General features: G+C 40.3%; 1 non-coding gene and 1 pseudogene across 1 annotated transcript; both read left to right on the forward strand.

The window, feature by feature from the left end:
- The first annotated feature begins 4,929 nt into the window (after nucleotides 1–4,929).
- Nucleotides 4,930–5,036, forward strand: LOC122917856. The gene has a single exon (XR_006386484.1). It is a non-coding gene; the product is annotated as a U6 spliceosomal RNA (small nuclear RNA).
- An 18,716-nt stretch (nucleotides 5,037–23,752) lies between these two features.
- Nucleotides 23,753–24,170, forward strand: LOC122916730 (annotated as a pseudogene).
- The last annotated feature ends 273 nt before the right edge of the window (nucleotides 24,171–24,443 follow it).

Here is a 24,443-nt window from a genome sequence, read left to right on the forward strand (position 1 = left end):
AGCCCATGCTTTATGATGCCACTCTAAGTAATGACATTCCCAGGTGATCTGTAGATTGAGAAAAGGGGACAACTCTTCAGATTTCCCTAGAGCACTTCTCAAACTTTAATGTACATCAAACTCACTTGGGGTTCTTATTAAAATGCAGCTTTTGAGTCAGTGTGAGGACTGCTTTTCCACATTTTTAACAAGTTTCCAGGTGATGGCAACACTGCTGGCCCTCGGCCCACACTTCCAACGCCCAAGAGACTGCCGACGTGAATCTCCACCGTGAGCGGGGAAATAGGGTACAAACTACACCCAGACAGCCACCAGTGCCGAACCGTAGGTGGGAGTGAATGTCGGAAGCTTGTCATGCTTGGTGCTGCTCCTTAAGACAGGCTGGCTTACAGGTGAAGGGGAGATTGATGACACCGTGGAAAAAGAACAGAATAGAAATAAAATGAAGATTTGTCTGTCACATCTTCCATCAGCAGTAACTGCCTGTGGCACGCTGGGTTCATTCCTCAATGCAGGTTCACTGAGTTAGCTGGGTCTGTGAGAAGAAGGACATTTAAATTCTCCTTTCATTGTGGTCTTTCCCTGAGATGTAGTCTTTTGTCAAAGCTTTTCCTCAACACAAGACTCTGGTGAGTTAGAAATTATGGCCTCCCTTCTCCCGAAGTCTTTCTTCCTCATTCAGAATATGAGAGAGACTGGGGAATCTTAACAGTCTCGGGGCTGGAGTGGAACCCCAAAGATAAATGGATGCGAGAGATGGCTCAGACAATCGCACAGCTTCTGACTCTCCCAAATGCTTACTGATATGTGCTGGCTCTTTCCTTATGGATCAGGAAGTAGTGGCACAGCTGAGATTTCCCATTGTCTCCCGATAATGGTTTTGGGGGCTTGGGAAACTGAGCATCTCCCATAGAGCAGTGAATGTTTACTGACAAGAAAGAGAGGAGGAAAGTGAGGAAGGAGGAAAGGAAGGAAGAAAGAACAAAAGTAACAGAAAAAGCTTATTTATCATTTATCTTTGCCATTTCAATTGCTATGCAATAGTCTATTCTATAGCAGGTGTTTGAAGGGATCTTAGGTACTTTAAAAGCAAGTTTCAGTTTAAAGGGCGTTCCTTCCTCTTTTCCCTATCCTATCCATCTCTTTTGTTCTATGACAGTTATGTTTTATATAGCTTGTTAGAATGGATATAAATAGGAAATAGAATTGAGAGGTAGCATGAAATCGTGGTGCAGAAACTGACCTAGGGTCTAAAGCATGGGATTTGGGGTTTTTCTCTGCCATTAGCTGTTTCCCGTGGAAGTCAGCTGGGAGTCCATAGAATTTTCAGATTGACTGAAGCCTTGTTCCAAGAATTGCAGAATTGCAGAAGGCTGGAGTCCTGGAGCCCTTCCCAAGATTTCCTTCATTTCCCTAGGAGCCAATGCTTTGGTCACCTTCGCCCCAATTTTCTGCTGCCGCTGAATGTGTGCTTTCTTTGCTCAATCTTTTATGCCCAACTAAATGAGGGCCCCTCACAGCGGTCACAGACGCAAGGCTGGTGCAGATTGCATATCCTTTGCCTCTCTGTCCATCATATCCCACATGGCTACCCACAACTATGCCTGGCCACCACAGCATCACCAGAAGTCTCTCCTGGGCACTGCTTTTCCTCTCCGGTAATCCCGGAGCTTCTTGCCGCCATGCTGCTTGCCTGTTCCTCCTCTTCCCTTCCTTTCTTTCCTTGCCTTGTAACTCACATGCACAGAAACAAGAATGAAAACTCCACTTTTCTTACAGAGAGCACTTTACCTGTAATACTGTTAAGGTCTCCTTTTCTACCACAATGAAGTACTTCTTATAAAGCAAAGAAGGATTCTCATGCCTGGTATTACTGTAATACAGTTTTGATCACATTACACATGTCACTTAACATGAAGCAATCTTTTACATTTTTCTTGTAGATGACGGACCAGGAATTAAGTGACTTAATTAAGTGGATGAGTTGCAGAATTGAGATGCCACAGAATCCTGTGGTTTTGCTTTTTGTTTTTGTTTTTTTTAAGTTAAGAACAGATGTTCTATAAAGCCTAAGATTTGCAAATCTTATTTGTAGAGCAGATAGGTGACTATGATCACAAGGGGCAGTGTCTGGGATCTGAAGGTGTGTGGTTAAGAGTGGAATAGGCATGATAACTTCTGAATCCTTCTCCATGAGGCTCAGGAACTAGGATTCCTTCCCCAGTGCTATTTCTTATGCGACAGCTTCTTTATTGGGCAACACTGAATATGACCAAATAACAAAGTTCCGGGTACTTTAAATACTGTAATGAACTAGTTTTATTGAAATCAAACAGCAGTTAGAAATTCATGAACGAGTGAGAGAGCTTAAAAAAGTGCATAGGTTCTTCAAATTATTGGAGTGATACATTATTACTGGAGAATATGTAAGGATAAGAGAAACAAAAAAGTAATTTGGAATTTCAATATCTAGAGAGAACAAGCACTGTTACTTTATACTTTCTTGTGGTCCTGATATGCAGCTAGTTTTGTACCTTGATTTATTTCATAAGCATTTTCTGAGTCCCATGTCATTTTCATGTCACTGTTTCACAGGGTTATAAAACAGAGCATCCGATCATTCTCTGTGGTTTACAATAAAGTTGTGTGTAATTTTGCATTATTAAAAATAATTATGATGTGAAAAGATGATCTATAAATAGATAGAATATATTTTCTTAGAATAAATTCCCAAAGGTTGAATTACCGAGCCAAAGCCTCCTGCTAATACTTTATGCTTCTGCTCTGTGAGAATGGGCTTTCGTATACCTTTATCACATAGAATATTCTAACTTTAAAATGGCTGATTTGATAACTGAAAAATGGTATCCAGTTTTTTTAATCTGTCCTTGATTATTAGTGAGTAGAACATGTCTATTTTTACTTTTTTCCTTTGAATTTAGTGTATTTCCATCCTGAGCATGTTTCTCTCTTGTCCTTTTATTGTTTCCTTGCCCATTTGTGGCTATCGAGAGGCTTTTTAGAATGACTAAGCTAAGCAACGCTTTGTTTAAAGCACTAGACTATTTCGGACGAGAGTTTTTTGCTACTAAAAGCAAAGGGGTGTGGAATTCCATTCCATCCTGGCATGTGCTGACTTTTTTGGCAGATTTCAAAGCTGTCTCTGGGCTTCATGTCAGTGTGACCTAGAAAGGAATGAAAGCTCAGCCAGCCCAGGTCACTGTCAGAGCTGTAACCTTCACTCTGATTTCCTGTTTCCCTGAGGTTGGCCTCAATATAGATTCTACGTTCTCCAGCAAAGTGCAGCATTAGATTTATTTTCTTTTTGCTTTGTCAAGGCGGATTAATGCACATTGAGGTTAGAGGCTGCCCAAGAATAAACGGTAAACAGACAAAACTCAGTTTGGGGGACACCCTCCACCTCACTGACCAGTGATCTCATGCTGCCCCTAGAAGCTCCAGGATCTGCTTGCTGTTACCACATGTTCTGGACGATTTAAAGGCTTCTCCTGACCATTGAAACCTCCCTGTCAATTACCTGATTTCCTCTGAATCCTGTTGTCTGGCAGCTGTTTGCAGCACTGTTTTTAGGTGAAGTTGAATCCATTTTGGACTGCCCGTTTTGAAAGAAATGTATAAACAAAGAAGAGGTCTCTACTTGCATGTCTGTGTCTGTCTGATTTGTATGCTCTGTCACTATTTCCTCCGATAAAAATCTATCTTGTAAGATTCTTTGCACATATACTTTTGCCTAAGATTTTTCCCAGTTGCTTTTACAATTGATTTTCCCATTTGGGTTATATCTCTTTCAGCTTTGATCCTCCCTAGTATATTGCTTGCTCTCTTCTGTGGGCACATACTGAATTAGAGTAATTTCCATATGTATCCTTTCCCACCGTGGGTTATATGCGCTATAAAATAGAGATTGTGTCTATTTTTCTTTCTTACTTTCTCAATTAATCAATGTGTTTTCCTTATAAAGCAAGTTGCTCATAGTTTTTTACTTGAATAATTTGAGTCATATTAATGACTAGAAGTTCAGGTACTATGGCAGGCTGAAGCAAAAGGAGACATTTTTTACCTCACGTTATTTAATATAGTTGAATGCCAAACGTGGCTAGCAGGAAGGGCAGCCATTAGTTAAGTAAGGCAGTTCCTCAAGGAAAGCTAAAGTCAAGTTTTAGGTTGGTTTGGTGATCCTCACTCAGCAATATCCTTAAACATCCGTCTTCTGTCTGTAGGTTGTAGGAGACAAAATTGTCTGTCAAAATGAGTAGGGAAAGATGAATACTTTCCCAACCACTAGGATGTAATTGTTCAGAAATTCACTGAGTAAAACGCTGTGTTCTTCTGCCACAGGTTTTTCTTTATGTCATTTGGTGTTACCAGGACAAGCAGTGATGCTGTGGGGATAGCATAGGAGTTCTGATTTGTTCCTTGGGCTCTTGGCCATTGTGAGAGTAAAGAGCTGTCAAGCCAGAGCTCCAGTGTTGGCTCTTGGGGGAGACCCTGCTTGACTTCCACAGGTAGGTCTCAGTACGCTCATATATAAAACTTGATTTCTGAAAGTGACCCTTTCTGCCAGAATTGCTACAATGCTAATGTGTCTTGGTTTTTCACTGTAATAAATACATGACTATTTCACAACCTTTACTCTGGCAGTCCTGGTTTTTCAGTGGGCGAAGGATGAAACATTAAGGAGTTAAAACTTCTGCTTTAACATATTTCAAAGAAACTTTCTAGATTCATCCCTTCTCTATATTGTTCAGTAGAGCACACTATAAATAATTGGAGTGTATTCAACCGTTTTTCTAACCAAGCAATTGTTTTTCAATAAATCTAGATTTATATCTATTAGCACTATTCCAAGCCCTAGGGAATGCTGGGACAATAAGGAGATCTTATTCTTTTTTAAGATATGTTTTGACTGTGTTCGCTTCGGCAGCACATAGACTCAAATTGGAATGATACAGAGAAGATTAGCATGGCCCCCGTGCAAGGATGACACGCAAATTCATGAGGCGCTCCATATTTTTGTGAATTGTGTAAGACTTATGAGTCACAGACTTATACCCCTGAAACAAATAATACATTATATGTTAATCAATAAAATAAAATAAGTTGAGACCCTATTCTTCATAGTACAGGCCAGTCTGTGAAAAGCCACATCATAGAGGTCATGCTCCTAGGAGGTTTGTTAGCAGATGAAGAGAGGTGGGACAGAGACCTACCCTGCCTCTCGCCTGTTAGCCTGTTGAACTTACTTTTCAGTGAAAACTTTTTAATCTTTGGGATTCTCTTAGAGATAGAGATGACATTTGGAGCAATGAACGTAACTGATTTTCCTCACTTTGGGTCAATAAAACAAAGGCCTAAGGCATATTTTTCTAGTTTTCTCAACTTCCAGAAAAATATTGTCTTACTTGTGATTGGTGCTTTTGACTTGTCAGCACTATAAAATATCATTTCTAGTGCCTACATCACCCACCCAGTAGACCATGGCAACCTCTCCCAAGTTTGTCCTCCCCTGCTCCTAGTTTCATTTTAGTGGTCTGACACACCCAGTTGCTTCTGAGTTTTCAGTTACCATGAAGGCCGATGGTTATGGGAAACTGGCAGTCATACAATAAAACCTTTTAGACCCAACAAAATTCAGATGCCTCTGTTTACCTTGTCTTTCTAATTCCTCTTTTCCCTCTCTTCTTTTTCTTACATTGAGATCCTTGCAGCTCAAAGCGGCAAAATCTTTTGCAGAAAGAAGGACACCATGACTGAATTTGAACCAAAGTACATTAAGGATACAAGGTCAGACTGACATTTAAGTTTTATTGGGTTCAAACTATAAGAAAATCTTCATTTTTGTTTGGGAGGTCCTGCCTTCTCCTAAGTGACTAAAAGATAGTGTCTATTGTCTAAGCCTGGCATAATTTACACAATTGCCTTTGACAATTACTGGGTTAGGAAGGAGCTATGAACTTATTCTAGCCAGTGACAGATGAGAAGATTGCTGGCAAAAATTATCAAATGTTTTGTCTCTGATTATATATAATACATACATTATGACATATATATGACACAATATTTGCTGTATATATATTTGCTATATATATAAATATAGGACACACACATATATATAGATCTGTCTATCTGGGACACAATATTTGCTTTTCTTCTGGACATAGTTGTGTCTTCGTGGGATTCCTCTAACTAGGGTTGGCATCTTGGCAACATAAGAAAGGTTAGCTGGAACACGCTGGGGGACAGGCTGAGTTGGACATGTAGAGATAGGACAGCCTTGTGCCTACTTAGTGCTTGAGACTTCTTATATGAGATAATAAATACGCTTATTGTCTTGACCATTCAATTCAGAGATTCAGAGAGTAAATTCAATTCAGAGATTAAATTACTGGCAGTCAAACCCACCCTTGCTGATAAGGTGTGGTTTGTTGGAGTTAGCCTGAAAGACACGACTTGACAGCTCATTTTCTTCCCATACAGCCATTTTACCTAAAATTCTACCAACAGGTTCTTCTGTGAGTAAAACCATCGAGGCCTCTGTTAACTATAATTCTGCTTTTTGGAGGGTGTAACACATTCACATTTTATCTCAGTGTTGAGTAAAGCTCTCTCATTTATCACCGATTTCCTGAGAAAGTAGCCAACGAAACAGCAAGGTTTGGTGAGAAAGGAGCCAGGAAAGACAGGGAGCGTGGGATAATGCCAGGAAAAGCAGTTTGAGAGGATGGGCTACAAAGCGGGTGATCTGGGAGCAGCGTTGAGACATCACAGGGGAAGCAGTGGGGAGGCACCGCGTGAAGAGCGGGGGCCAGGATGAGCACTAGGGACAAATACGGCTTATATCCCAAATGGAGTTCTACCATCCGGGGCTGCCCCAAATGGCGTAGTTCTGAGGACACCAAAAACGGCAGGGTTTCTCACTTAAACTTGCAGATTCTATGTTCCTGCATCTCCCAGTGTACAGAGATGCTATCAAGTTTTACCTGTCTCGGTTTTTCCGGTTGGCTGAAGAAACTCAGCCTCTGCGACATAATGGGATTTAATCCTAGGGCAAAATATTTATTCCTAACAAGTAGACTCTGGGTCTAATGACTTTGGCGTATACAATTTGATTTGGGTTTGATAAGACATTGATTTCAAGTCTTGAAAAGAACATTCTCTTCTCGCCTTTCTCCCCTCCCTCCAACGACCTGCCATCCTCTTAAAAAGATAGAATCTTTTCTCCTGTGTGTTTCAGAGTAATAGAAAGTTGTATTTTTTTTCTTCTTCTTCTTCTCCTGTTGGTGGACATGGAATGGAAAAAACCCAACTTGAATAGACTTCGCATGAAGAAATATATTCTGTGGAGGCCGAGGACAGGTGCAGCTTCTGCAGTCATTCTAGATCTCATTTTCTAAGCAGAAACTTCCGAACTCTGCATTTTAGTCTGAAGCTGTTGTATTCACCCCCCCTCAGGTGCTGCCCACACGAGCAGACCATATGGTTCTGCTAATGTGCAATAAAACTTGAGAGAAACCATTGAAGCCTGCTCTCTTCTGGGAACAGAGGATCTTTCCAATCAATTCTCCGATGATCTACCCATGTCCTCTTGGCACCTCCCTTCTGGGTCCTGCCAAGCATTAGCTCCTGGCTGCATTTCATCTCTGCCTATTTGCTCCTAAGAGGCTAATCCCTTGTATTCCATTTGCTGCTTTTAGAAAGGGGAGGAGGAGGAGGTAAATCAAGAGAGGAAGTTGTTTTGGAGATCACCTTAAGGCAATTTCAATAATAAATGACTTCAGGGCTGAGTTTCACATCCGAATTATAAATGCCTACTTGAGAGGATGGGCTCCTCTACAAAGTGCTTGGAGTTATGGTTTTGCTCTTAGCTTGGTCCTATTTCAAAAATACGCCTTTGCTTTATTATTCAGCCCATGGAGTGACCAGTATAATTAAGTTGCCAAACAGCTCCCCCCGCCTCTTTATCACCTTCTCTTTTAAATTACGATAAAGTTTCTGAAAAATTCAGATTAGTGCCTTCAATTTCCTACTTGATCCAAGCAGACGAGGCCAGAGTAAACAGATGGTACCACCTCATTCAGGCAGGCAAGAGGCCCCAGAGGCCACTGGACAAAGACAGGCACGGACTGGGCTTCGGGCTCCGTGCTGTGGACATCTCTTCCTCCACAGTTCAGAATCGAAAGTCTTGCGGTCTGAGCAATGGGAGCATCTAGCTGAGCTCTGTGAGAGCGAGCGCCCAGAAGTAATGTTTAAGGGCGTCAACAGTGGGATTCAAAATTTTAATGAATAATTACACATTTATTAAGGTGAAAATTAGTTAATCTGGCACTCTATCCACTGAACTCTCAATTAAGTAGCAATTTTGCCCAATTATAGTAAAATACAATTAGTGCCTATAATGAGGGCCCTGAGTCCCTGCAATTATTGGAATGCCTTCTGAACCCTCCAAAGGGATGCCACTGTTATCAGCACAGTTAGTGTGACTTTTATTATGCATTCCATTTTTTAAAGCATGGGGTTCTGTCCCCAACCTAAATGGTAACTCACAATCCAATGAAACCCTTCTGTCGAGGTATGGTTGAAGGAACCCTCCTGTGTTACAAGGAACCCTGGTTATGAGGATTATAGGAGAGATTGTTTTCGATCTTGCTGATTATCTGACTTAATTAACTTGTGTAAATCGTCATGTTTCTCGCTTTGCTTTGGCCTCTTGGAAGCTTATGGACTCTGAGCTATTATTGCATGCTTGAGATGGGATGCTAATCCTAATCCTTGAGTTTATTCTCTTAGCTATTTGTCCTTATTTTCTTGTTCCCTGAACCATTTCTTTTATCTTTTTTTTTTTTTTTTTTTTTTTTTTTGTATGTATTTTGGTTTGATGTTTCTCTTGTTCGGAGAATGATTGGAAATAGAAATGCTGTTTTCCCTTTCCTGGGTCATGATTAATTACATAGGGAATGGAGTATCACCTAATTTTAAACAGTAAATGTCTGCTAAAAGTAAGATTTTATGAGTGAACTCTGAGATGGGACTTTTTTCCTTCATCTAATTTCATGAGTAGGTATGTGCTGGTTTTTCTAGATGTATGTCTTTAAACATGTGAAAATGATTTACAGCTCATGAACGGACACCGGTCACTGCAAAGCTGGGAGATTCGAACTCAGTTTTCGTAGGACTTCTCTGTTCCATAACATACACCCTTATGTGGCCTTAGGTCATAGCACTGTGATTCCAACACATAGAGTTGGATTTTCATAAGGCATTGTAAAGACATTCTATAAAGAACAGAATAAATTATGCAGCTTTTTAAACCTTGAGTGACCTGTCTTGGTTACAGTCTCATTAGCTACTTTTCATGGAGCATTATACAGTATTAATAATCATTTTTCGAGTCTGTATCCTTTCTGTAAAATGTGTTTACGCAAAAGGCTGAGGAAGACATTTTTTTTCCCCTATTTAAACTGATGATGACTAAGTGGGTCATACACTTGTGGTGGTGTATTTTGGGGTGAGAGAGAGTGAGAACAGGGTGAGAATAACAGGGGTGTTCGGGTGAAGGCTGGAGCCCTCCCACTTTCCCATGTCTCCCTGGAGCGGTAATCCCCGCTCCATTAGTACAGAATGAGAGGCCATTTGGGTAAATATAGTCACATAAATATATCATTAGGCAGTTTTGTAAAATTCACATTATTTACTCAAGCAAATATGTAATTAGAACATTTTTTAAAACACAGATTATCTACCAAAGAGACTCAAACTGTTCCTTTGGAGCATTTAAGCCTATTGGGTAAAACTGTAATTAGGCCATTAATTAAACCCAAATCATATTATTTATTAAAAGGTGCTTTGCTGATCTGATAAGCATTTTCTTTGCTCTTTTAAGGCATTTTAATAATTGATTATTGTAAACCCCTTGGCTATCACTTGCCCTTCATTCATTCCTTTCTGATTTGCTTCTTGTTTCATTTTATGATGATGGTTATAGATTTAGATTTCCCTGTGGATAATATGTACAAAAATGCCTGATCTAGCATTGCCACCCTCTTTCCCTATACACCCCTTCAAAGATGTGAGGATGAAAAACCAGCTTACTGTTTTTTTAAGCTATATCCCTTTTGAATTTTTTTTTCCCCAGGGAAGTGGTTAGTAGTAATTGTCCTTTTATTTTCCTCATTGTCACACATGGACTTGATAAGATAAAAGTTTTTTCAAGTTCTGAAACATTGAGATTGTCTGAACTTTCTGGAAATGAATTTGTTCTGAACCCCGTCAGCTTCCCTTGTTGGGCCAAAGCGTGTATATTTGTAAAACGCTTAATTCAATGTACTTCTCTGTTTGCTGTCTTGAAAAGCAGTGGTGACCCACATAGGGAGCAAACCTTCATTCCGTCTCAGGTTTGTAGAGAGCGGTATTGGCTTATGGTCTTCCAAGGAGCTTGTGTCCCAGAGGATTGTAATGGTGGATGTGTGGAAAGGGTAATGTGCTTTTAGCCTTGCCTTGTTCCAAATCCCGTCTCCATCTTACAGAGAGTGGTATTTTTCTTTCGTTCTTTCTAAAAATGCAATCTGATCAATTAGTTTCTGAAAAGTCTAGAGTTCTTTTCTGCTGTCTTTGTTTTTGCTCTACCTTTTGTCTGGAATTCTGCCTGTCTCTTGAGTCTCTTTTGCTGAAGCAACTCAGAAACAGTACAGTGTGAGTTAAGAACACGGAAGTAGGAGCCAGACTGTCTAGGTTTGAATCCAGCTCCCCTTCTAACTAGCCGAGCACACTTGGCAAGTCACATATGTTCTTTGCTCCTCAGCTTCCTTCTTTACTTCCTCTTAGGTGGAGATCAGTGTGAGTTAATACATAATACATTAATGCGTAACATGATACACTAACACAAACACTAATACATAAAGTGCCTACATAGCTATCACTATTATTTAGGCCTTTTGTTCTGGGAAGCCTTCTTTAACCCTCCACAGGTTGGTTTTCCCTGGAACCTCTCCTGTTTTCACCCCGACTGCACATTTCTTTGTACATACTGATGGATTGCCTTTCTCTTACACTAGGCTAGAAGCTCTATCAGCAAAGAGACACCATCCATTTTCTTTAATGTTCTATCAACAGCACCTAGCACACCGCTGGTAAAAGGGCTCCCTGTCCAGGGGCACCCACATGATTCAAGGTGCTGTGTTAGCTGCAAAAGATGGAGTAGGGAACAGAAAGAACATCGCTCCCCCTCATGTAGCTTACAGTCTAGTAGGGAGGATAGATATTGAGCCAATAATTATGTAGAAAATATAAAATTACAAGTAAGGCATACTATAGAAGATAGATATATCATTTCATGGCGGTCTAAAATAGATCTCTCTGAAGGAGTAATAGTTGGATACAATCTTAGGGATGAGTGGCTTCTCAGTAGAAGAGAAAGGGAGAGAAACACATTCCAGTCAGAGCAAATGGCTTGTGCCAGCGTCCAAGATATGAACCCAGCAAGTGGGTGAATTGCAGAACGTTCACATCTTCCAAGTGAAGACATTGAGGACAAAAAGAATTGCTACATGAAGCCAGAGAAATAGATCAGGATGATGCATGGAAAACATTGGAGACCACCTTAAGAGGGTTTTCTCTATCACAAGTTTAATGAGAGACCACTGATCTGTTTTAAGTGGAAAGGGGACGTGATTCTATTGGCATTTATAAAATACCACTCATCTGGACATGTTGTCTCTAAGGTGGAGAAGAGATGAGCATCGCTGATGGAGAGGAGAAGTTCATAAAACCAAGTTCTGTGTTGCTGCCAAGAGTCTAAGAGAAAGACTTTGGTGACGTGGAACTAAGCTTGTACTTTAAATAGAGAAAAAAAAATGCATGGGTATGAGAGGCATTTAGCTCCAAAATCAGCAGGATCTGATAATGTTTGGTTATGGATGCTAAGGAAGAGGGAGTCACAAAATGAGGTCCTGGTATTGGTAAGCAAATGTATGGTTTCTTTCTACCATCTCCTGGAAGCAGACTGTATGAAAAGGATGATGTTTGGGAGGAAGATAACAAGCTTTTCTTTGGACATGTTGAACTTAAGAAGACTTTGGAACCCTGTAGATAGAATTTCAAATAGGAAGTTGGAAAGACAGTTCTGGAACTTAGAGATGAAGTCTGGGAAATTGACCTAAATCTAGGCATCGTCGGCAAATAGGTGGATAGTGAAGCAGTGGATGTAAATGCAATCACCTAAGTAGAAACTCTCAAGGAAGATGAGGAAGGAGCTAGGGAATGAGTCCTAACAAGTCCCGAGAGTTGTGGACTGGAAGATGGTTGATTAACTGTTAAAGAGTAATGAGAAACACACAGAAGGAAGGAGAGGAAAAGCTTTATAATGCGGAAGCCCCTCGAAGAGCGTGTTTCAAAAGGAGGGCAAAGTCTATCCTGTCTAGAACTGCTAAGAAGTCCTTGGGATTTAGTGACCCAGAGGTCATTGCTGACCTTAGCAAGGATGAAGCAATGAATGAATTCACTGATGGAATAAATTTAGTAGAATCTGGATAATGAAAGAGAGAAAGTTTTCTTTAATGAGTACATTCTCAGAGCCTGTAATATATGATGTATCATGACTTTCACAAAGTACGATATTCGTATGTAGGTTTTTAAACTTCGTGGTCCTTGGAACCCTTCTTTTTTTCTGGTGCATCTAATATGACAGGATGTCCTATGGAATCCCAGTTTGGGAAATGTTACACTAGAAGTATTATTTGGGTGACAATTCATGATCCTGCCCAGTTTCTCATTTCACAGGGGATGGATTTTTATCTACTTTCCTCATCTAATGTTAGACTAGAGTGCTAGAATTTTGTGGTGATTAAGAGAGAGATGTCTGAAGCTAGACATCTTAAGTTAAAAACCTCTAGCATACTGGGTGAACTTGAGCAATGTGGTCCTTAATTTTATGTGCCCACTTGACTGAGCTAAGGGATGCCCAGATGGCTGGTAGAACGTTATTTTGGGTGTTTCCAGTAGAAATTAGCATTTGAATCAGGAGACTGACTGAGGAAGGTTTGCCCTCACCAATGTGGGCAGGCACCATTCAATTGATTAAGGTCCCAAATGGAACAAAAATGCAAAAAAGGGCCAAGAAACTAGTTATTTCATTCCTCATTACAGTAAGAAGAACTTATGGCTCTTCTGATAGTCTAACCATCATCATTAACGGTTTTAAATTGCTCCTAAGTGTTAGACTTCTAAATATACACATTAACTCTTAATTTTGCATAACTGTCACCATCTACATTTACTAGGTAAGGAAACTGAGTCACAGAGCACTTAAGTAACTCACTTGAATTAGTATTCTCCAGAGAAACAGAACTAGAAGATTGTGTATATATATATTATTATATTATATATATATATTATATATTTTTTTTATATATACCTAGGCACCCCTCCACGTCAGCTTTTTTTTTTTTCCCCCACTTTTGCTTTTTAAAGCAAATGTTTATTGGGTCTTTCTGGGAGAGTCTAGAGTCATTTTGACTCTTTGCCTGTATTGGGCATCTATTCAGGTGCGAATTGGGTTGGCCCCTTAAATTTCACAAAAGGGACTGGCCCTCTCTTCCATTCATTTGATTAACGAAGTCTGCAGCTTCCTCCTTCACTTGTAATCCTTATCTTTGCCAGGGAATATTAATTGTCTGCTGCTGAACTTTTCTCAAAACCTTTGTGAAAAAGAAGTGACTGATATTCTTGGAGAATTACATAAAAGATAACCCGTTTGACATTTCCTTCAAGTTCCTTAAAATTGACCCCTAGATCATCAGGCTGGGAGACTGGTAGGTAGACCCCATTACTTGTGGCCTTGTAGAATTGTTCTCCACAGCTCTGTGTCCTGAGCCCTGGGTGCACCTGCAGGCATGCCACCGAAGGAAGTCCCTGAAAGTCACTCTCTGCCATTACCGTGAGAGATTTTTATCTCAGGCCTCTGTGCCTTTTCAGAAACCCCTGATACACTATTAATGATAAATGCTCTGAGGTTTGGAACTAATTATGTTTCTAAGTTTGTTCTGGCCGGTTGCTAATATGTCTACAATGGAATATACAAGCTGATGCTGTGTGTTGAATGTCTTCTTACCCCTACTTTCTGCATGTGGCTCAGGGCTCTAGAACCTGACCCGTATGGACTGTATCAAGGGGATTCTCTGCCCTCAGGCTTCCATTGGATTTGGGCCTTGAGAAGTGTCAGAAGGAGATCTAAAGGCAAGGAGAGAATGAAGCTAGGTACTTATTCCCTGAGCTCTCTGCAGCCCGGCACAGCGGGTTGGCTCCTTCCTTTTGTAGGTCCACAGTCCTGTGGAGCATCCCCTCCCTGCGGAGCTCTTTCTCTGGGTACTGGTAACCACTCCCTCACCTTGCCCTTCAGGTCTAGATTAGTAAAAAAATTCCTGGCAGAGGTTTTTTGGTTATTTTCCCAGAGGCACTCCACTTACCCACTTTTTTCTTCTTTTAAATCCTTCCAGCACTTTTACAAATAGTCCCTTTATTAAACTCTCCTTAATGGATTCAATTTGAATGTGCCACAGATTCCTGCTGAGACCCTGACTGATAGACTCTAGCAACTGCTGGGCACCAACTAATCACCTCTTATTTTTATTGTGCCCTATTTTATTTAGGGATTTATCTTTTATTCCTCTGAGATAAACCCCTCTGTTCTATAAAGCACCTCAAAATATTCTTTAGAAAAAAGTCAAACTGTAAATTAAAAAAAAAAATGCATCTGCAAATAAATATGCTATGCTGGGATGAAAAGACAATTAAGGCTTAGTCCTTGAGGAGATCGCTATCTGTGAGGAAGACATTCAAGGAAGCAAATAATCACAGTGCATTGTGCTGAGTTATAAAGAAGATGTAGGCAACGTCCTCTGGAGACCTGCTGTGTTCCTTACTGAGCTCAGAGAAAGGGACAGAAACTGGTCAGAGGGACCAGAAGCACAACGGCCGAGGTGCTCATAAAAGGTGGGGTTGTTAAAAATCTCCCACTAGAATGGCAACAGGCACCCAACATGGAGGACTGGTTATTTATCTCTCCGAAACATCCATGATCTTGCTTGATGTGTTAGGAGTTCTCATTCATGTCCTGTGGGATGGATTATTTATTATTTTTAAAGTCTGTTAATTTTCACGCCTTGATTTAGGAAAAAAAAAAAAAAAACTTAGAAAATGCAAAATACTTTGTTATTCTCCAAAGATTTATGTTTAACTCAAATGCGACTAATGAGCCTCACAATATGTGTCTAATTCCTTCTCCCTTTCATGTACTATAAGGCTTACATAAATCACATGCCGGCGTCAAAAGTATTTCTAAAAAGTAAGATAGATTATGACTGGGAATATGAGCAGCAGGTAAGTCATGTCTAAGTAGCAGAATACACATATTTTGGTTTCAATAAGAGGTGAAAATTGTAACAGTACTTTAAAAGGAAATTGTGATTTACTATCTGATCTTGGAATAAGCCTAAGAATGGTCCATCAAGAGCCTGCAGGCAGACACAACGTATCCTGCTATGTGTACTAGAGATGGCTATTTATTATCTGTCACATATGTTTAAAAAAAGAGACTGAGTGATCAAAATCTCTGAATTGTTTAATTTTGGATTAATCAGAAGATGAAACACGGGCTCTAGGTCTTTCATCAGCCTTTAAAATGAGTCCTGACCTAGTCTGCTAACTTAAAAATAAAACCGAATGCAAACCTTCCCTGCTGTGTGAAAAGGTTTGGCTAGCAGGCCTCCTGGACTTTTTTGTCTGTTGGGTTTTTAATGAGGACCAAAGTCTGGGTTCTGGAACATTGTGAATTTTGATTACAGTGGGGTTCCAGCCTGGTTGGAATGGGGGAAATGTCAGAAACCTCGTGAGCTCACCAGCCAGCTTCTAGATGAAAGACATGGGAGAAAGCTTCTCAAATGCTGCTCAACCCTTGGTTTTTATCCAAACCCAAACTCTAAACCCACAAAGGTTCAGTAAGCACAAAACTCCAGCCAATCATTGGCTTTGTAAAATGCCAATTCCTCTTTTAGCAAACAATTATAAGGCATAATTGCTAGTAGAGAAAAATCAATCGACCTTCATAGATTTTTAATTGCCCATTTTATTTTGCTTCCTTATAAGTATCAAGAAGATGACATTGGATTTAGTGCAATATTATGTTTCTGTTAAAATCTTGACATCTTGAAAGCGAAGAGGAGCCTTAATGGTCTCCCATGATCAAAGTGCCCGTTGACAGCTCTGATCTCCAGGGAAAGCATGCTTCAAGAGTATACTGAAGCTAGAAAGTGCTCAGTTTCTTAGCTTTTCTCCGGAGACTTCTGCAGATCATGCCAATTAGTGACTTGATGGTTGGTTTGCATATATTGTTAGACATCAAGACATAAGGATCATTCCAGGCAGTGATCACTGAGCCACTCAACTATAAGATGTCTGTAATTAATCCTAACCCTCGTCCAATTTAGAGTAGATAACCCTTGGTCAAAATAAATAGCTAGATGGTACTACTGTGATCATATATGTTGATGCTGCTGTGATAGGGCAATGGATCTCAGAATCTTAAATTTTTCAACCAATGTGGTGAGACAGAAGTTCTCTGAGCCAGTTTGGTTTTGTTTGTCCCGACAAGGTGAGGAGACAGGGTATATCAGCAGTGTGTGGTGGGTAGGGGGGAGTAAATATTCCGGTTTTTATTTGAGTTTAGTGGACGCACAATGTTACATTAGTTTCAGGCATAAAACTTAGTGATTGGACAAGTCTATACATTATGCTGTGCTCATCGTGAGGGTAGCTCCCATCTGTGACTACACAACACTGTTACAATATCATCGACTGCATTCTCTATGCTGTGCCTTTCATCCCCATGATGCGGTCAGTCCATACCTGGAAGCTTGTACCTCCCACTCCCCTTCATCCATTTTGCCCATCTCGCCACCACCACCCCCTCTCTGGCAACCGTCAGTTTGTTCTCTTTATTTGTGGGTCTGTTTCTGCTTTTTTCATAACTCTTTATTAGAAGATAAATGATAAGGCATTAGAAAAGATAAACTGAATTGATAGCTACTTTTTATTAAATATAAATAAGCCACTTATTGTTCTTTCAGTTTTTGAATACTTATTGACCCTTTAAGCCCTATGCCAGGATTCTGTAACAAAGGTTAGCTCTTGTTCTTAATATAAATACCCTGAATGGTAAGCACGAAGTACTAGGGGAGTTCCCACAAGGAGCCTCGAACAGGGATCAGAGAGAGGGAATATTCCCTATAACTCCTTACATTCGGCTGGCTGTGTTCCATCATGGTCCTGGCGTAGCTGCCTAGGTTTTATTTTGTTTTGTTTTAAGAATTTTATTTATTTATTTGAGAGAGAGAGTGAGACAGCACAAATGGGGGAGCCATAGGGGGAGAAGAGGAGGGAGAAGCAGGCTCCGCATTGAGCAGGGAGCCCCACGTGGGACTTGATCCCAGGACCCCAGGATCATGACCCAAGTAGATATTCAATGCACTGAGCCACCCAGGCACCCCAGCTGCATAGATTTGAGTATGACCCTGGGATACCCAAATTCCCAGACAATGATTGAGAAAAGACAGCAAAACAGATTAAAAAATAGGAAAAAATATGAAGTTGTGTTTTCGTAATTCCCCTTTTCCCGCTTTCTTAAAGCACTGAGGTTTACTTGGATTAAAGTGCATTTTAAATAGCGAGGAAGACACATTGTAAACTGTGACACACCTCAGTTTCACTCCTAGCCTCTGAAGCCTGAAATCTGCTTTTTAGAAAAACACACCATTCTGCTACTATGAAACTTTGTTTTTCAAACTGGCATGTAGGGTGAATTCTTTTTTTGTTTTTTGTTTGTTTGTTTGTTTTTGTTTTGTTGTTGTTTAAGATTTTTATTAATTTATTTGACAGAGAGATTGAGAGACAAAGAGAAAGGGAATACAAGCAGGGGATTCGGAGAGGGAGAAGCAGGCTTCCTGCTGAGCAGGGAGCCCAATGTGGGGCTCGATCCTAGCATCCCGGGATCATGACCTGAGCCCAAATGCAGATGCTTAATGACTGAACCACCTAAGTGCCCCTAGGGAGACTTCTTTCCCAGGAGTACACCAAGGCTTTGAGGACTGAAAGTTTTATGATTACATTTTCAAAATCATTTAAAATATATCCTGGCTTATTTGGATGGCTCTTTTTTTTCCACCTTCCACTTGATCTGTGACCCGATTTGCAATTGTCTTTGCAATGTCTATTGTGATTGCCTAAAGAGACAGCGTTCTACTTTTAGTACTGTGTTGTTGTTGTTGTTTTAACTTAAGTGCTCAGGTGGCCACTGATGTATTTCAGTTCACCAATGGTTTTCCCCACCCCCCTCTTTTAAATGGTGGAGGAGTATTTCTTGGTTTTGAGAACCACTGCTGTAAAACATTTTGGAGTTGGTATAATGGAATTTGGGATCTAGGCAACTGAGTCCTGTGAAGATTGACCCAGAGGGCACATTTCAAGTCATAAGGTAACAAGAGATGCTTATTTTCTATTTTCCTCAAGTGAAAGGTGGATGTGTGAGTATAGATATTGAGCACTGAATGTCTGCCAGCCTTTATGCCAAGAATTCTACATACTTCCCCTTGCTGAATCCCCAAACCTTATGAGACAGCTATTAACCCTATTGTGATGAGGAGGAGTTCAAGTTCAGAGCGTTTAAGTCTCTTGCACTATGTTACATTGTCAGGATTAAAATTCAGCCTCTGACCCAAAGGGCACGGTTTGCCATATGGAAGTGATAGATATAAAGGACAGAAAGCAAAGGGAGGGCAGATAGGTCTTTTAGATTTCAAATATTAAGTTAACTTTGCATTATCATCTAATTCTTTGTAATCTAAATAATACCTATATTTCAAAGAACTATACTTGTTCATTGCTATAGTCGGCAATGAAAACTGTACTGTCCCACATCAGTGGGGTCTGCATATTTTCCTACTGCCAACCTCTTAGATGCTTTCCAGTTGTAGCTAAGAATGTTGTTATTTCCCCATTTGTACATTGTTAATTCTTAAAGAGATAGTGTATTAAAAGGTTGCTAAAACCTAGATTTTTTTTTTTATGTTTCTGAGACATCTTAAACATTTCATGGCTCAGCTGCATTTCAATAAATTTGGCCTATTTTCCCGACTTCTTAAAATTCTGCAAATGTTTAGATAATTAATTCCTGCCATGATAAGACTGCTACTGTTCTCTGGATAGCATTTCTGTGATTTATTGTCATACGGTCTCCCAAACTTTAGGTTGATTTAATTTTGCTTGGGACTAAATAGGAGAAAATGTTTTTGAGAAAACTTTAGACATGGATGTAGTGCAATAATCTTATTAATTACTATAATAAAATGAGGAAAAAGAATATAACTTTATTATTTAACTGCAAAGCTCAGAGTTTTACAATGAGGGTGACTTTGAGTATCAGAAGTCCTCCAGAACAGGGATCAAAACCTTTATTAGTAGTCGATGGGTGTCTCTGTATTTACTTTTGGCATATCCAGAGCACTTGATGGTCTTATTTATTTGACAGCTTGTTTTGGATTTGGCCATATGACAACTATCCCCTGAGGTATGAGTTTTACCAATTAGGAATTTTGAGAGCAGAGGATTCCACAGAGAAGTGCAAACCCGTGTAGCCATCTCGGCTTCAGTGTGGGAGAATAATACTCACTGCTAGGAGATACAGAAGGTGAAAACTAGCTTGCCATGGAGAGGCAGAAGAAAGAAGAAAAATCGAAATGCAAAAGATGAGACATTTCTGTAAAATCAGGAAAGAGATAATCAGAAGCTTCCACAAACTATTTGGGTCTTATTTGTTAAGTAATTGCTTATGTGTATAATTGTTCACTCACCCTAAACCCCCAAAGCAAATTAAGTGGGTGTTTTCATCTCTCTTTGTATACGTTATGCTTTGTTCCGATTTTACAATTTCCTTGAATTGAATACCCTGGAAATTTGTCTTAATAAGTAATTCTAGGTTTTCCCACATAGTTTTGAAGTAGAAGAGACTTATGGTGTGAAGAAAGAGAAACTGAAGAGAAATGTGTTGAATCCACATGTAAAGAGGGCATCGACGTGAAGACTTGGGGAAAATTAAGGTGTTTGTGGGGTTTAGAATGACTAGTAACATGGAGAACACAAGAATTAACATTTATTGAGCATCTTCTAGATGTCAGGCACTATACTGAGCTGTATGGACATAGGAGAAAACAGACTTGGACCCTGTCCTCCTTATGAGGATATTAAGAAAGAGAGACAATGGCCAAGTAATTACAATTAGAGAGTTTTGGAAGAGAAGTACAGGGTGCTAAGAAAATACATACAGAGGGAATTTAGCCTCATCTAGGAATTCTGGGTGGTGTCACTAAAAAAAAGGATGAATGCTAATTAGTCAAAATAATGGAGTTGTGAGGAGGTAAAGGAGCAGTGGAGTTGTGTGTCCAGGTAGGCATATCCTCCACCTCCGTGAAGGAGAGAGGTAACAAGAAACATAAATACCTAAGTACAAACTGAAAAGAGCTATAAAGAACGAATGGATCCTTGGCTAGAGGACCTATTTGATAAAGGGGTCTGTGAAGACCTCTTTGAGGAAGTAACAGTCCAGATGAAATCTGAAGAATGTGGAAAAAATCAGCTATGGAAAGAGCAGGGAGCAAGGTGATTTAGGTGGAAAAGACAAGACGTGGGAGGACCTTGAGAGGAGACAGTCCTTGGTATATTTAGGGAACAGAAATTAGGTCAGAGTCCCTGAGCATGGTGTGTTAACGGAAGAGAGTAGCTTGAGATAGAATTAAAGAGGAAGGCAGGGACCAGATTTAGCAGGATTGGTCGACTCTGTATAGTTTAGAGGGGGAGTGTTTGGGGAGTTGTTGACAGGTGGCTTGACAACATGCATAGAGACCTCACAGTAACTGAAAGATGAGGAAATGGAGGCTATGAAAAATTAAATAGGTCTTTAAATGTTTTTGCACACTGTAAATGACAGAGACAGCTTTTGAACCTAAGCTTACTTAACCACAAAGCTCCTGCTCATTGGGAAGTTATACGTAAGTGAGTCACTTAGACTAATAATTGACAAGGAAGTGCCCCGAGAGAAAACTGTTCAGGAAGAACTTTGGGATTTTTCACAATCCCCCCTCCCTAGAGAAGGACCCCATAAATGGACACTCTTAGATGTTTTGGAACTTGCTGCACCCAGATCAAATGCTAAAGGAAGAACAAACTCTATTAAAAAAAAAACCAAAAACCTAAAAACCCTTCAAAAAGTCCATACACAGAAGATCCATTTAAGGTCTCTTTATTTATTTAAATATGTGAAGGCAAAAAGGACATTTTTTTGGACTGTGCAATATTCTCCTATTTTAGAAATGCAAATGAAATAGATTCTTCCCTCCTTTCTTACTTCTTTGTAGTCCACTTGTCACTTCTTTTTCTTTTTAAGTGTCGTGTCTTGCCTCTTGGAGTTCCCCTAAAATTATGTTGTGTCCTTTATTGATGGTGACAGTCCAGTACGTAGGAACTGGCACCTGCTTCCCAGTTCCCCATCTCTGTTGGCACACAATGGTGTCTTCCATGGGGCACCTTGGAATAGTGATCAGGCATGCAGTGGGGTGATGGCCGATGAAGAGCTCGGTTACTCTAAGGTAGTTTTGACTGTTTTCTCAGTTGTCTTCTTGAAGAATCTCCCTGCTTAAGAAAAGGCCACTGACCATTTCCCAGAGTCTTTAAAGAAAGAAGAATGAATTAAATCATGCGGTAGGGGCAAAGAGCTTGAACTAAAAACACAGCCTAATCATTGTGGTGAACACCGTCTGTTCACTGGTGATCTGGGCAAGTGAGGGAGTCCTGGAGACCTGACAGCTGGCTGGCAGATTTCTGAATGAGTGAGGAAATTTTCCAGTTCATCTGTGTAGAATTTAGTCCGACATTACAACATTAGGCTACCCATCTGCAGCCTGCAATTGGTATAGACAAGAGAATCACTATGACTTTGTGGAGACAAGCCACAAATCTGGAACGAGACAGACTGGCATGCCTGTTTGGGGTTGGCAGGGCCGAGGTTTAGTCTATTGTTGCGGGCCTGCTTGCCAAAGGAGAGTGAGAGTCCGATTACATCAGGCACTCATCGCACACAATGTCTTCGAATGGACAGAATGTGGGGAATGAACTGAGAAACTCTGACTTTATGAAGGCGGCTGTTCACACTCGCTTGCCGTTTGAGCCCTTCCTAATGGGCTGGTGTCTTTTCACTCCAAAGGCCATTCATTACTGGAGTTGGATAGCTCTGTTTGGATGCTGATATCAGTTTATGGGTTATTATATCCATTTGCAAATCATGACTCAAAAGAGGAAACTCTGGGATGCGAAACACTCCATATGCCCATAAATCACAAATTGAATCAAAGTTGGCATCATGAAAGTGATTGTGTTGGGAGTTGGAAAGCCTCAGTCAGCCAACCTTTATTGAACCTCTGATATTATAGGCTACAGTACTTGGGGGACTGCAAAGGAAATAAAGAATATGGAAGGGTATGTGCAGAAAGGAAGTTGGAGGTCATACAGTACAAATGCTTATCTCAAATAGACGACTTGGTTCTTTGCCATTGGGCTTGTTTTTTAAATGGGAGGATAACTTTAAAAAAAAAAAAGGATCTGTGTGTTGGCTCAAAAAGAACAAATAGAATCTTCTTTTTTTGCATTTCAGCAAAGCTGATGGGTTGATTCTAAAATGGTTATACTATTAGTAATATTAGAGAAAAAATAGTAAAAGCAGTTGCAATTTATAGAGCTCTTACCAAGTGTCAGTCACTAAATTTATAAGCATTGTGTCATGAATCTTCACAAAACTCTGAGGTAAAAATTAGCATTCGTTTCCATTAAAACGTGCAAGGGTTTTGAAGTGCACCTAGATTTTGTGACTTGCTCAAGGTCAGAGAGGAGAGCAGTGGACAGAGCCAGCACTTAAATCAGGTGGAGAGCCTCAGCTTATCTCTACAGTGGGAGGGGAAAGTCAACGTGGAGGCATAAAAAGGAGATGAATACCTTTTCCAGCACTTCTGAGCAGTGTAAGCTAGGACAAACCTTTTTGACTCTGAGTCTCAGTTTACTCATTTTAAGTGGAAAAATAGTGGCCTCTAAATCCATACAGTGGTTGGAGGCACATACAGAATAACGTATGTGAACTTGTTTAAAAATGCAGAAGCATTAGTAACATGATCTTTGATTTAGGCGATACACGTGAGTTGAGTGCCTCCATTGTGGTCAGCACTTGCTAGCGCAGCTTTAGAATGATGAGATGTGGTGCAGGCCACGGAGAACTCAGCTTCGTGTGGGAAGAGGTAAGTAAGCACATGATTCCATTGTGGTAATTGCCCTGGCATCAAGCGCAGAAACTAGAACACTGTCTGGAGAGGTTGAAGATGACTTTATAGAGGAAATCTTAGCGTTTTGACAGATGGAGAAGTAGGCTTATGTCTGGCCAAGAAAACATCATAACGAGAAGGAGAGATAAAAGCAACATAATGTTAGCATAAAAGTGATGCATATATATATATATATATATATATTGCATTGAAGTATAGTTAACAGACAGTGTAATATTAGTTTCAGGTGTACCACATAATGATTCAACTAAAATATATTTTTAAACAGGTTTTTTATTTTAGACTTACAGAAGAATTGTGAAAATAATATAGAAAGCCTGTCTCATGCTAGTGCAGTGAGAGGCGCTGGGGCCATGTCTGCCCAGCAATGGATGGTTTTGAGGAACTGCTCCAGCTTCCTGACTGAGAGAAGCCGACAGACATACAGCACTGAGCCCAGTAACCCGAAGTCTCACATCTCCTCCTTCTCTAAGGGGCTGATTCACTGCAAGACTGTGGGTATGGAGCCTGGTGGGCAGAGGGAAAGGTGTAGTGGTGATCTTGAAGTGCAGATCCCTCCAGGGAAATCTTGCCACCTCCTACATGCAAACCGCCATTAACAAGACTGCTCGGGCCACCCTCAGCAACATCGGACACGTGATCTACAAGAACAATTACAGCCCAGACCTGTGCGTGGCTGCAGTTTACAGAGCCAGTGCCATCCGTGCAGCCAGAAGCCTGTGAAGTGAAGTGAGGCGCACCCCACCAAGGGCTCTGGAGCTCCTGCCTGCCCTCCCCACCTTCAAAGCAATAAATATGTCAACCACCTAAAAAAAAAATAGTACAGAGATTCCACATGGACTCCATACCCAGATTCCCAGATTCCCCAGATTATTATCTTACATTAGTATGATAAAATTACTGCAGTTGATGAAACAGTATTGACACCTTATTAACTGAAGTCAACCCTTTATTCCAGTTTCCATAATTTTTACCTTAGGTCTTTTCTGGTCTGGG

This window comes from Neovison vison, chromosome 9, assembly GCF_020171115.1.
Source record: "Neovison vison isolate M4711 chromosome 9, ASM_NN_V1, whole genome shotgun sequence".
Classification (NCBI taxonomy): Eukaryota; Metazoa; Chordata; class Mammalia; order Carnivora; family Mustelidae; genus Neogale; species Neogale vison.